This window comes from Chrysochloris asiatica, unplaced genomic scaffold (assembly GCF_000296735.1).
Source record: "Chrysochloris asiatica unplaced genomic scaffold, ChrAsi1.0 scaffold00008, whole genome shotgun sequence".
In the NCBI taxonomy this organism is placed as follows: domain Eukaryota; kingdom Metazoa; phylum Chordata; class Mammalia; order Afrosoricida; family Chrysochloridae; genus Chrysochloris; species Chrysochloris asiatica.
Genome location: NW_006408526.1, coordinates 38,035,991 through 38,046,305, shown reverse-complemented (window position 1 = coordinate 38,046,305; position 10,315 = coordinate 38,035,991). Strand labels below are relative to the sequence as shown.

Genomic DNA, 10,315 nt, shown 5'->3' with positions numbered 1-10,315 from the left:
AACCACAACAACAATTTTGGAAAGTAGATTACCAGGTGTTTTATCCTAGTCTATCTTAGTCTGGAAGCTCTGTTGACTTGTCTACCATTAGGGTTTCTGATAGTGAATAGCCTCCAGCTTCAAAGCAACATGCAAGCCATCACAGTATGCCACACTGACAGATCAATGGTGGATAGTTGTAAAGACTTGGAAAAATAGTGTCCTGCTAAAAATTCCATAAAAACAAATGACATGGCATAGAGATTTCCATATGAGAAAGTATAGATTCTAGTCATTATTTTTAAATGCAATAATAACAATAGTTTTGCATATCATTACATATTTACTATGTGATAAGCACCATGCAAGATCTTATTTAATTCTGCCAACTATATGCAAAAAGGTGCTATTAGTGTCCACATTTGACAGATCAAAAAAGGGAAGTAATGATATGATAGTTAAAACTTCCTGGAACTGATACAACAACGGTCAGGTAGACCAGTGGAACAGAAGTACATCTATCCACCAAAAGACAGCTGATCTGTGACAAAGGGCCCAAACCTATTAAATGGGGAAGAGATAGTCTCTAACAAATGGTGCTGGCAACACTGGTTTTTCATTTCCAGAAGACTAAAACAAGATCCGTACCTCACACTGTATACAAAAAGCTAACTCAAGATGGATCAAAGACCTAAATGTAAACCTAAGTAAACCTATTTAATAAATGTAAACCTGAATAAAGATCATCAATGAAAAAACAACAAAGGTAAAACATAGGGCCTTAATACATGGTATAAATATACTATCAATCATAACTGAAACCACACAAATAGCAGAAGACAGACTAGAGGACTGGAACCTCCTAAAAATTAGATATGTACATAAAGATTTCACTCAAAAAAAGACAAGACTGGGTCGTGATCCAGCAGCAGATGGCCACACACGAGCAGTAACAATTCAGCACCATCAGTCTGAACTACTTCACACAGCCACCCACCTCCAATTGGTCCAGTAGCAGCAGCAGCAACAACAACCCACAACCCTGACTGCCCAGTAGCCGCCGCAGGTCTTAGCTATTCAGCAATTCTCATCTTCCCAGTGCCAGCATGGGGTGAATAACCCAAACTCTAGTTGTTCAACCCATGCTTTAGTGTTCACCTCTATCCCTCCCACTTGACCCACTCCCAAACCACCCATCTTCATCCAATCCAAGCCATCTGTAGCACCTATCAAGCCTTCTCAGTTAAGAACTGCTAAGATATCTGCTACCCAGCAACCACCACTTCACATCCCAATGCAAGTTGTAGGTACCCAACAGTTGGTCCAGGTTCCTGCTGCCCTCTGCTTGCAGTCTGTGCACCTACCAGGCAAACCTCAGATATTGGCTATCAAATGAAAGGCTGAGTATGAAAAAGAGAGAAAAGATGTCTCTACATTAGGTTCAATGCTTCCTGCCAAGGCATCTCCAGTAGCAGAGAACCCAAAGGCCGTAGAAAAGAAGTCTTGGAGAGGAAACTGAATGCAATACCACAAGTAGTGAACTAGTAACCTTGGCCCCTGTCCCATCAGCACCACTTCCTATGCTAGCCATGGTATCTGGACAAATGGGTGAGTCAAAACCCCTATAAACCATTGTGAAGTCTCAGATTTGCACCCACATCATTGAAGGCTTTGTTGTTCAGGAAGGGGCACAGGGTGGGTTCTTCTCCGTTACTGAAAGAGTCTGAAAAGCCACTACAGCCTAATCTCATGACAGTACTGAATGAGAATCAGTCAAATGACCCCTTAGGAGGGGACAGCCTATCTGCCCAACTAGATGAGAAAGGAATCTCCTAAAGCGTGAGTACTGTGGGAAGCATTCTCCTGCAGAGCAGTTTCGTGGCTTTAAAAGATTCTGCTCCATGATGTTTGCCAAAAGGCACAATGTGAAATACAGCCATCAGTTCTGATTGAAAAGGAAGAAATAAATGAGTTTCAGGAAGCTGGGCTTCATTGCATCTCCTCCTCCAACATTGTTAGTGCCAAGATCTAGGGCAAGCACTACAGGGGCCAAGAGGACTCTCGTTGGGGTCCAGATAATTCCAGTTATAAAGATGCATTCTCTCCAATATCTCTGGGACCTTTGTCAGTGAGAGCTGGGCATGGAGAACATGACCTGGTAAATCCCAGTACAGTTCTGCCAACTCCATAATTACATGGAATCAACCCTGTGTTCCTGCCCAGTAACCCTAGCTGTTGGAGTGCAGAGGAGGTGTATGAATTCCTCTACAACACTACCAAGAGATTGCAGAGGTCCTGAGTCCCATCCAGAACCTTCTGAGGTGGGACATTCCCACTAGAAAGGACAAGCAGACCAGCCTAGAACAACTAGAGTAATAGAAAATACATCTTCAAAGAAAGACCATCAGGAAAAACCCCAAAACAAAAATGGCAGTATGTTTAACTACTACAAGAATAAGCAAGTTGTTTGCCAGGAAGCCATCAAAGCAAGCAATCAAGTCCCTTCAGGACAAACCCCCTCTAAGACTGGAACTCAAAGGGAACACATGAGCAGGCATGTAAGCTTGCTGACAACCACATTGGTCTACTGGTGAGTGGAAGAGGGGGAAAGGCAGCAATGAAGAAATGGGTTGAGCTCAGCTAGGTTCCATAGACTCCCATTGACCTGGAGATGAGAAAGAGAAGAGGAAGGGCTGGTTAGTCCAAAGTGTGGTGAGACCTGGGAACACCTGAGCCCATGGACCAGGACATAGCCACAGAGGGTGAGAGCTGAGAGTGAAGTATCCAGCTGATATGAAGGGAAGGGGGGAAAAAAAGATACTGCAGAGAAGTTCCCTTTCCAGGAGACAGATGGGCATTCCCTTTCATTACTTAAAGGAGAACTTCTCATAAGTGCCATGAACATCAAACTGGGTCCTGCCACAAGATAAATGTCCTCAAGGATACCTAATGTGCCTTCTTGTACAAACCAGTCTAAAACAGACAGTCCTTACTGTCCAGGTCATATAACCTGGTGCCAGCAGAAACTTTGCAGTGAAGGAAAAACTATCTCCATCTCCACTACATCAGTCTTCTGTAAGGGGGACTCTTGAGACTGGGAAGAGAAGTACAAAAACTGGTTACTGGTACCTTAGACCATCAAGTGAGAAAAGTGGAGAGCAGGACCCTACCCAGAGAGGTAGTGACGCTAGGGATGGAAACAGAGACGATGACTTGGACAGATGGAGCGGCTGGGGACACTGGACTTATGGAGGGAGAGGCGCTGTGTGCTGTCGGCTGGGGGGCGGGCCTGTGGGGTGTACTCTTTGGTTCTTTGATGATGCATTGAGGGGATTGTGATCATTGCAATGAAATAAAATATGATAGGATGAATGTAAAACTGATGTTCTCCCATGTAAACCCACATAATTCACAATAAAAGCTTATAAGAAAAGAACTGGTTACTGGTGCCAAATACCTGGCTGCAGATTTTGACATTTTCTTTTTTAAAATATTCACAACAATCCTCACCTTTCCCACTGACCCTAATTCAATCTTTATAAAAGCAACAGTCTAGAGTACTAGGACTGCTCAGCCTTATCCAGGGGTGGAGCATCGAGCCAGGGTCTCAGTTCTCCAAGATGGGCATATACAATAAGGTAAGGCAAGGAAATGGGTGGGACATCGGTTTGCCTCCCCAAGAGGAAAGTAGGGTTGCCTAGCTTGTGTGACACAAGCAGTGAAATCTGGTACATCCCCTTTCCCCTCTGGATTGTCCCTCGGTAGCTCGGCCAAGTTTCCTCTTTGGTATCACTCTCTCCACTTAGTATTGAACACTTGCCTGCATCCAGGGCTGAGTCTCTAGTCAGTGACTTGATTGGCATCTGATCTGCTGCAGGGACCACCTGTGTATTTGTTGCTGATCTTTCTGCATCCTTCCATTCCCTCTAATTTATCTGTTGTCTTCTACCTTACCTTTCATTTCAATTCTAACTCTGCTCAGTCCTGGAGCTTTATAAAACGGACGTGTGTGGGACTAAGGTCAAAAATGTAAATACTTGGTGCTATTTTTTGTGTGGTGCTGTGGGTTAATGCACTGGATTGCAAAGTTACTTTGAACCACAGAGTTGGCGGTTCAAGCTCTCCAGCTGCTCCTTGGAAACCCTATACAGGGTTTCTATGGGTTGGAACTGACTTGACGGCACTTAACAACAGCAACAACAACATTTTTGTACAACAAAAATATTAAATAATTTTTCTTTCTTGGTAAAAGGATTTTTAGAAGAGTAAAATATACCAGTTACAAATATATTATTATGGTTATTTGGTTGCTTTGATATTATGTAGGGAGTTTGTAGATGACTCAGTTCTTTGCTAAAAGTAACAGCATACTCAGTTGGACTGAATTATAGGTACTGATGATTCACTAGTAGAATTCTTATCTCCCATGAGGGAGACCTAGGTTCAATTCCTGCTAATGCACCTCAAGCAAAGCCCCTACCCATCTGTCAGTGAAGGTCTGTGAGCTGTCATGATGCTAACCAGGTTTCAGCAGCGTTTCCAGACTAAGAGGGTTTGGGAAGAAAGGCCTGGTGATCTACTTCTGAAAATTAGCCAGTTGTAACAGTCTTATTCACAAAAGGACAAATATTGTGTGAAATCACTACTATAAAAAGGAAAACAAAATGGTTTCTGCATAAAACAGAAACATTCTTTAATGATTGCCTAGGATTGGGAAGGAAAGGCAGGAAACTCATTGACTAGAGAATTGTTGTTGTTATTAAGAGCTGTCGAGATGTCAGTTCCAACTTATAGCTATCCTGGGTAGGGTTTCCTAGGAGTCAGTGGTGAGTTTGAACTGCCTACTTTGCAATTCAAACCAACCTTGAGGTCCCCTTGCTTATACTATGGCTCAAGGGTAGACACGTGTTAACTTGGGTGGAATGGAAGACTATACACAATAAGAGGGAAATTAGCAAAAAAAATTATGGATGGAGCCAGAGATGATGATGTGGACCGATGGAGCAGCTGGAGACTTTAGATCCAGAGAGAGAGAGCGACTGTGTGCTGAAGACCTGGGGGGTACGGGGGAAGGATTGCATGGAGGGGATTGTAACCATGTAGAATGAATGTAAAACTAATGTTCTCCCATGTAAACTATCACATAATTCACAATAAATCATTTAAGAAAAAAAAATTATGGAGGCAGAAGACAAGAGAAAGAATGGAAAGATTAAAGGCAAGAGATATAAGTGCTGTTATATATGCAGTCCTGCAAGAATGCAGATGTATGATTAGATGCATGTATAGACAATTAGGCTGGACAGGTGTAGGAGGGAAAGTGGGTGGATACACGCAAATATACATAGGTTTCATAGAGGATGTGTGTGCATTGGTGTTTACCTTTGCTGCAAATATATCCATGAATGTGATGGAGCATACAGGAGGTGAAATTATGAAAGTTTCCAACAGTTCAGGACTACTCTCAGAAGACACCATGGTCAATTGATGTAACAGTCCACAAAGATAAAGTCCACATTCTACTTTGGTGAGTAGCAGCTGGTTCTTAAAAGTTCCTGAAGGCCCATTTCATTTCTTATTTGTGTACTTTGCATTTTCTGCTTCTTTTCCTTAGTTAAATTTGTTAGTGGTTTGTGCATTTTATTCTTTCAAAGAACTAATGTCTAGTCTTGTTGATTTCTTTCTATTGTTTTTCTGTTTTCTGTTTCATTTGTTTCTGCTCTAGTTTTTTTAAAGAAAACTTTTTATTGTGAATTGAATGAGCAAATCATTAGTTTTACATTAATCAAATCATACACTTTGTTTCATCTCAATGATTATAATCCCCTCCATGGAGCAAGTTATCCTCCCTGTGGTTCTCATTTCCATTCAACCTCATTTCCAACCATTCTGAACTTTGTCCTTAATTAAATGTTGCCTTTTTTTTTTTAAATGATTTATTGTGAATTATGTGATAGTTTACATGGGAGAACATTAGTTTTACATTCATTCTATCATATATCATCTCATAGCCATGGTTAAAATCCCCTCCATGCAATCCTTCCCCCGTGCACCCCCAGGTCTTCAGCACACAGTCGCTCTCCCTCTCTGGATCCAAAGTCTCCATCTGCTCCATAGCTCCACTTCCTCATCTCTGGCTCCATTTCAGGCATCACTGCTTCTCTGGGTAGGGTCCCGCTCTCTGCTCTTTTCCCTTGATGGTCCTTGGGACCTCCGCTCCCAGAACGAAAAGTCAATCACTCCTCTCCTTGCTATAAAATGTCCACCTTTACACTTCCAACCCTCAAAGTCAGTCCTGATAACAGTCATTCGTCATTGTATCACAAGAGACCCGTCTGCATTTCATTGCATCAACCCTGCCTAGTCAGATTGAACACTACTCACTGGAGATTCTACCTTCCTCCAGGCCCTCTGGATCTAGGTTCCCTCTTGAAAGCTTGTAAGCCAGTCACTTCTTGCCTTTGTAGCCCCCCGCCCCCCGTTTTGGGTAGCCAATGTCCAAGTTGCCCATCCCTGTCTACTCTGCGTGTGGAGGGGGTGGGAATGATTCTCGCTGTAAAGACTTTTTCCCTCCTTTGAGCTATTGCTTCCATAGGTGTAGGTCAAGTTCATCAAATTGTATGAGAATATATATTTTTTTTTCCTCTTCTTTTTACTTCTGTTTGAGCTCTGATCATCCAGTCATCAAAGCCAGGACAAGTAGGTACCATCTGCAAGTGTGGATGTTCTTATGCATATGCCCTCTCTTCTTATCAGCTGGACGCTTCACTCTCCACTCTAGTCCTCTGTGGCTATGTCACTGACTCTGGGCCCAAGAGTCCCCAGGTCTTGCCACACTGCTGGCCAATCAGGTCTTCACCCGAGTTCACAGAAGTCCATTGAACGTTGTAGGGCTTAGCTCACCGCTTCATTGCTGTTTTTCCCTCACTTCCCCTTATCGGTGTCGAGCGTGGTCACCAATCACAGCGTGTATTCCCATTGAGTCTTAGTCTCGGGAGGGTGTTTTCTCTGAGGGGACCCGACCACTTGCCTTGATGTTTTCTGGGCAAGCAAGTTGCTTGTTCTTGTAGTAACTGTCGGTCTGCCAAATGTTGCCCTTTTGATCTTGAATGTTTGACCATTTCATGATGAGCATCTCTTATTAGTGTCACTGTTCCTCCTATACACCTATCTACCACTTGGGTGAAAATTGGGGCATGAGGGTGAGTTCAGTTTCAAAGTTTCAAGGGTGATGAAGGGAGATGTCTGCCTATTGCAGGCACCATTCAGCTAAAAGGAAGACAAGTCATGATAGTACAGCATGATGAGACACTCCAGGATGGCTGTGATAGTCACTTCTGCAAAGTCAACGAGAGAGGAGAGGACATCTGGGAGAAGAGGGTGACTGGCTGTCCACACTTTGATGAGCACAAATGTCTGACAGAAGAAAGGAAAATCACGAAAACTCCAGACACTTCCTGTGACACATGTGAGGAGCCCGAATGCAAAGATATAATTGCCAGGCTGCAGTATGTCAAAGCAGGAGATTGTAAGTCTGAAGAGGAAGTAGATATTCATTACCGCCAGGTTAAATGTGCCAGCAAAGCTGTGTACTCCATTGACGCTGAGGATGTAAGTGACCAGTGCTCCTAAGCCCATGCAGGTGCCCCTGCGCTGTGTCAACAGCTCTGTGGTGTACCATGAGGTCCTCAACACCATGTAGTACAAGTGCTACCTTAGGAAGTGCAGCAAGTTCCCGCCTCCTGGACCAGAGCAGCCAGTGGCTAGTGCACTGCTCACCCCTCTGCACAGGCTACTCCTGTGCTCTGCTGGACCCCCAATAATGGCCAATCTCTTACCTCAAAAAAAAAAAAATTTCGAGTTTTTCCAGTCTCTTTCTTACCAGTAAACTCATTTTTATCATTTTGATTTGTTCTTCATGTTTTCTCCCACTCTATCCAATACCTTGTAATGTGAGCCCTTTTAGAGCAGTTGATAGTGGTAGACAAGCACCATCTAGTTCTAGTCTCAGGGACATGGAGACTTGTGTTCAGGTGTTCCATTAGTCTACTGGACTAATTGATTCCCAGTATCATCAGTTTTCATCACTCTTCTCCCTTCACACATGGAAAGACCAATAGTTGCACTTTAGATGATCACTCATGAGCTTTTAAGATCTCAGTTGCTACTTACCAAAGTAGGATATAGAACACGGTCTTTGGGGACTGTTGTGCTAATTGACCATGGTGTTCCCTGAGACTGGTCCTAAGTCCCCAAGCCCAGAAACTCATTACCTCAAGAAGTTTGGCAATGTTGAAGAAGTTTTCATGTGGCTCTGTAGGATAAGCACTAGACTGCTAACCACAAAGTTCAAAACCACCAGCCACTCCTTGGAAACCCTACACAAGGTTGCTATGATTCAGAACCAACTTGACAGCACTTAACAATAACAACAACATGCTCCACCACATTCATAGATGTGTTTACAGTGAAAGCAAATACTCATGTGCAAATATCCTGTCAAACCTTTGTATGTTTGTGGGTATACTCACACTCTTCCTTCCACATCCTTTCAGCCTATGTATCTGTCTCTTTATCTACCCATAGAACACTACTGATGCAGGACTGTGAATAGAGCAGTATTCACCTCTCTTATCTTTTTAACCCCATATTCCTCCTTGTATCTTTAAGGATCTTCATCATTCTTGGGCCAAACTCCCTCTTGTTGTATATTGCCTTCCCCATCATCCAAGTTAAAGTTAACACAAGTCTACCCTGTAGCCAGTGAATTACACTTTCCTCCCTCCCAACCCTGGCAACCACCAAAGAATGTTTCTTTTAGCATGAAAACTTATTCTTGAGTTTTTGCAATAGTGATATTATATTTGTCCTTTAGTGATTGACCGATTTAACTCCGTTTTGGCCATGTAATTGGGATTTCGCAGATTCATCATTATACTTCAACATTGAATAGCATACCAAAGTTGATTTATCCACTCTTCCATTGATGGACATTTAGGCTGCCTCCATCTTTTTACTATTGTGAACAGTGCTACAATGAGTCTGGGTACCCATATATTTATGTTGTCACTGATCTTATTGCTTGAGGACATATACTAAGTAGAAGGATTGCTGGGTCATACTGCATTTTTATCCCCAGCTTTTTGAGGAAGTGCCATACTGTTTTCCACAGTGGTTGCACCATTTTACAGTACCACCAGCAATGTAAGAGGGTCCCAGTCCCTCCATAATGTTGTTTGTTTTTTTTTTAATCTTTGCTATTAATGCTGGAGTGAGATGATGTCTCACTGTTGTTTTGATATATATGAAGCTGCAGGATCAGCACTGAACTGCTAACTACAAGGTCAGCAGTTCAAACCCAACAGCTGCTTCTAGGAAACCCTTTACAGAGTCGCTATGAGTCAGAACTGCCTTGACAACACTTAACAATAACAATGGCTAATGATTTAAAGCATTCCTTCAAATGTTTGTTAGCCATCCAAATATCTTCTTTGGTGAAGTGTCTGTTCATTTCCTGTGTCCATTTTTTAATTGGGTTGTTTTTTCCTTTCTTGTAGAGGTGTTGGAGGTTTTTTTTTTAAAAAAAAAACAAACAAAAAACTCCTACATCTGTCCCTATTTTTCATTAATGATCCTTATAACTCCAGATTTTACATTTAGGTCTTTAATCCACATTGGATTTGGGTTTTTATATGGTGTAAGATATGGACTTTTTCTTTTTCCTGCAAATGGATTTCTAGTGTTGTCAGCACCATTTTTTTTTTGCTCCAGTTTTTATTTTTTTTCTTCTGCTGACTGTAAGCTTATGTTGCTGCTCTTTTTCTAATATTTGGAGCTGTTGAGTTGAGGTGATAATTTTTATTCTTTTTCAATGTATGCTTTTATTGCAGTGATTCACCCTCTGAGTACTGCTTTTCTGTGTCCCAAAGGTTTGGGTATGTTGTGTTTTCATTCTTGTTTAATTCAAGGAATTATTTTATTTTATTTTTTGTTTCTTCCAGACGTTTTCAAGCAGGGTGCTATTCAGTTTCCATGGCTCCCCTCCCCCACCTTGATCTTTGTATTGTTGAGTTTTAATTTCACCATGTTGTTATCTGAGAAGTTGCTAGTATTATTTTTTTTATTATTATAGTATTATTTGTAGTATTTATTATAGTATTATTCACAGTAGTCAATTTTTTTTTTTTAATTTATTGAGGCTTATTTTGTGACCTAACATGTAGTCTATTCTAGAGAATATCACATGTGCATTGGACAAGAATGTATATGGTGTTGTTTCTGGGTAAAGTATTCACTACGTATCTTGTTGGGGACCAAAAGGCTTACAGGCCTCACT

At 41.9% G+C, this 10,315-nt stretch overlaps 2 pseudogenes; both read left to right on the top strand.

Annotated features, from left to right (window-relative positions):
• The first annotated feature begins 1,273 nt into the window (after positions 1–1,273).
• On the top strand, positions 1,274–2,929 carry LOC102835487 (annotated as a pseudogene).
• Positions 2,930–3,599: 670 nt separating this feature from the next.
• The window catches only part of LOC102835112, a 138,352-nt pseudogene continuing 131,636 nt past the window's right edge, over positions 3,600–10,315 (top strand).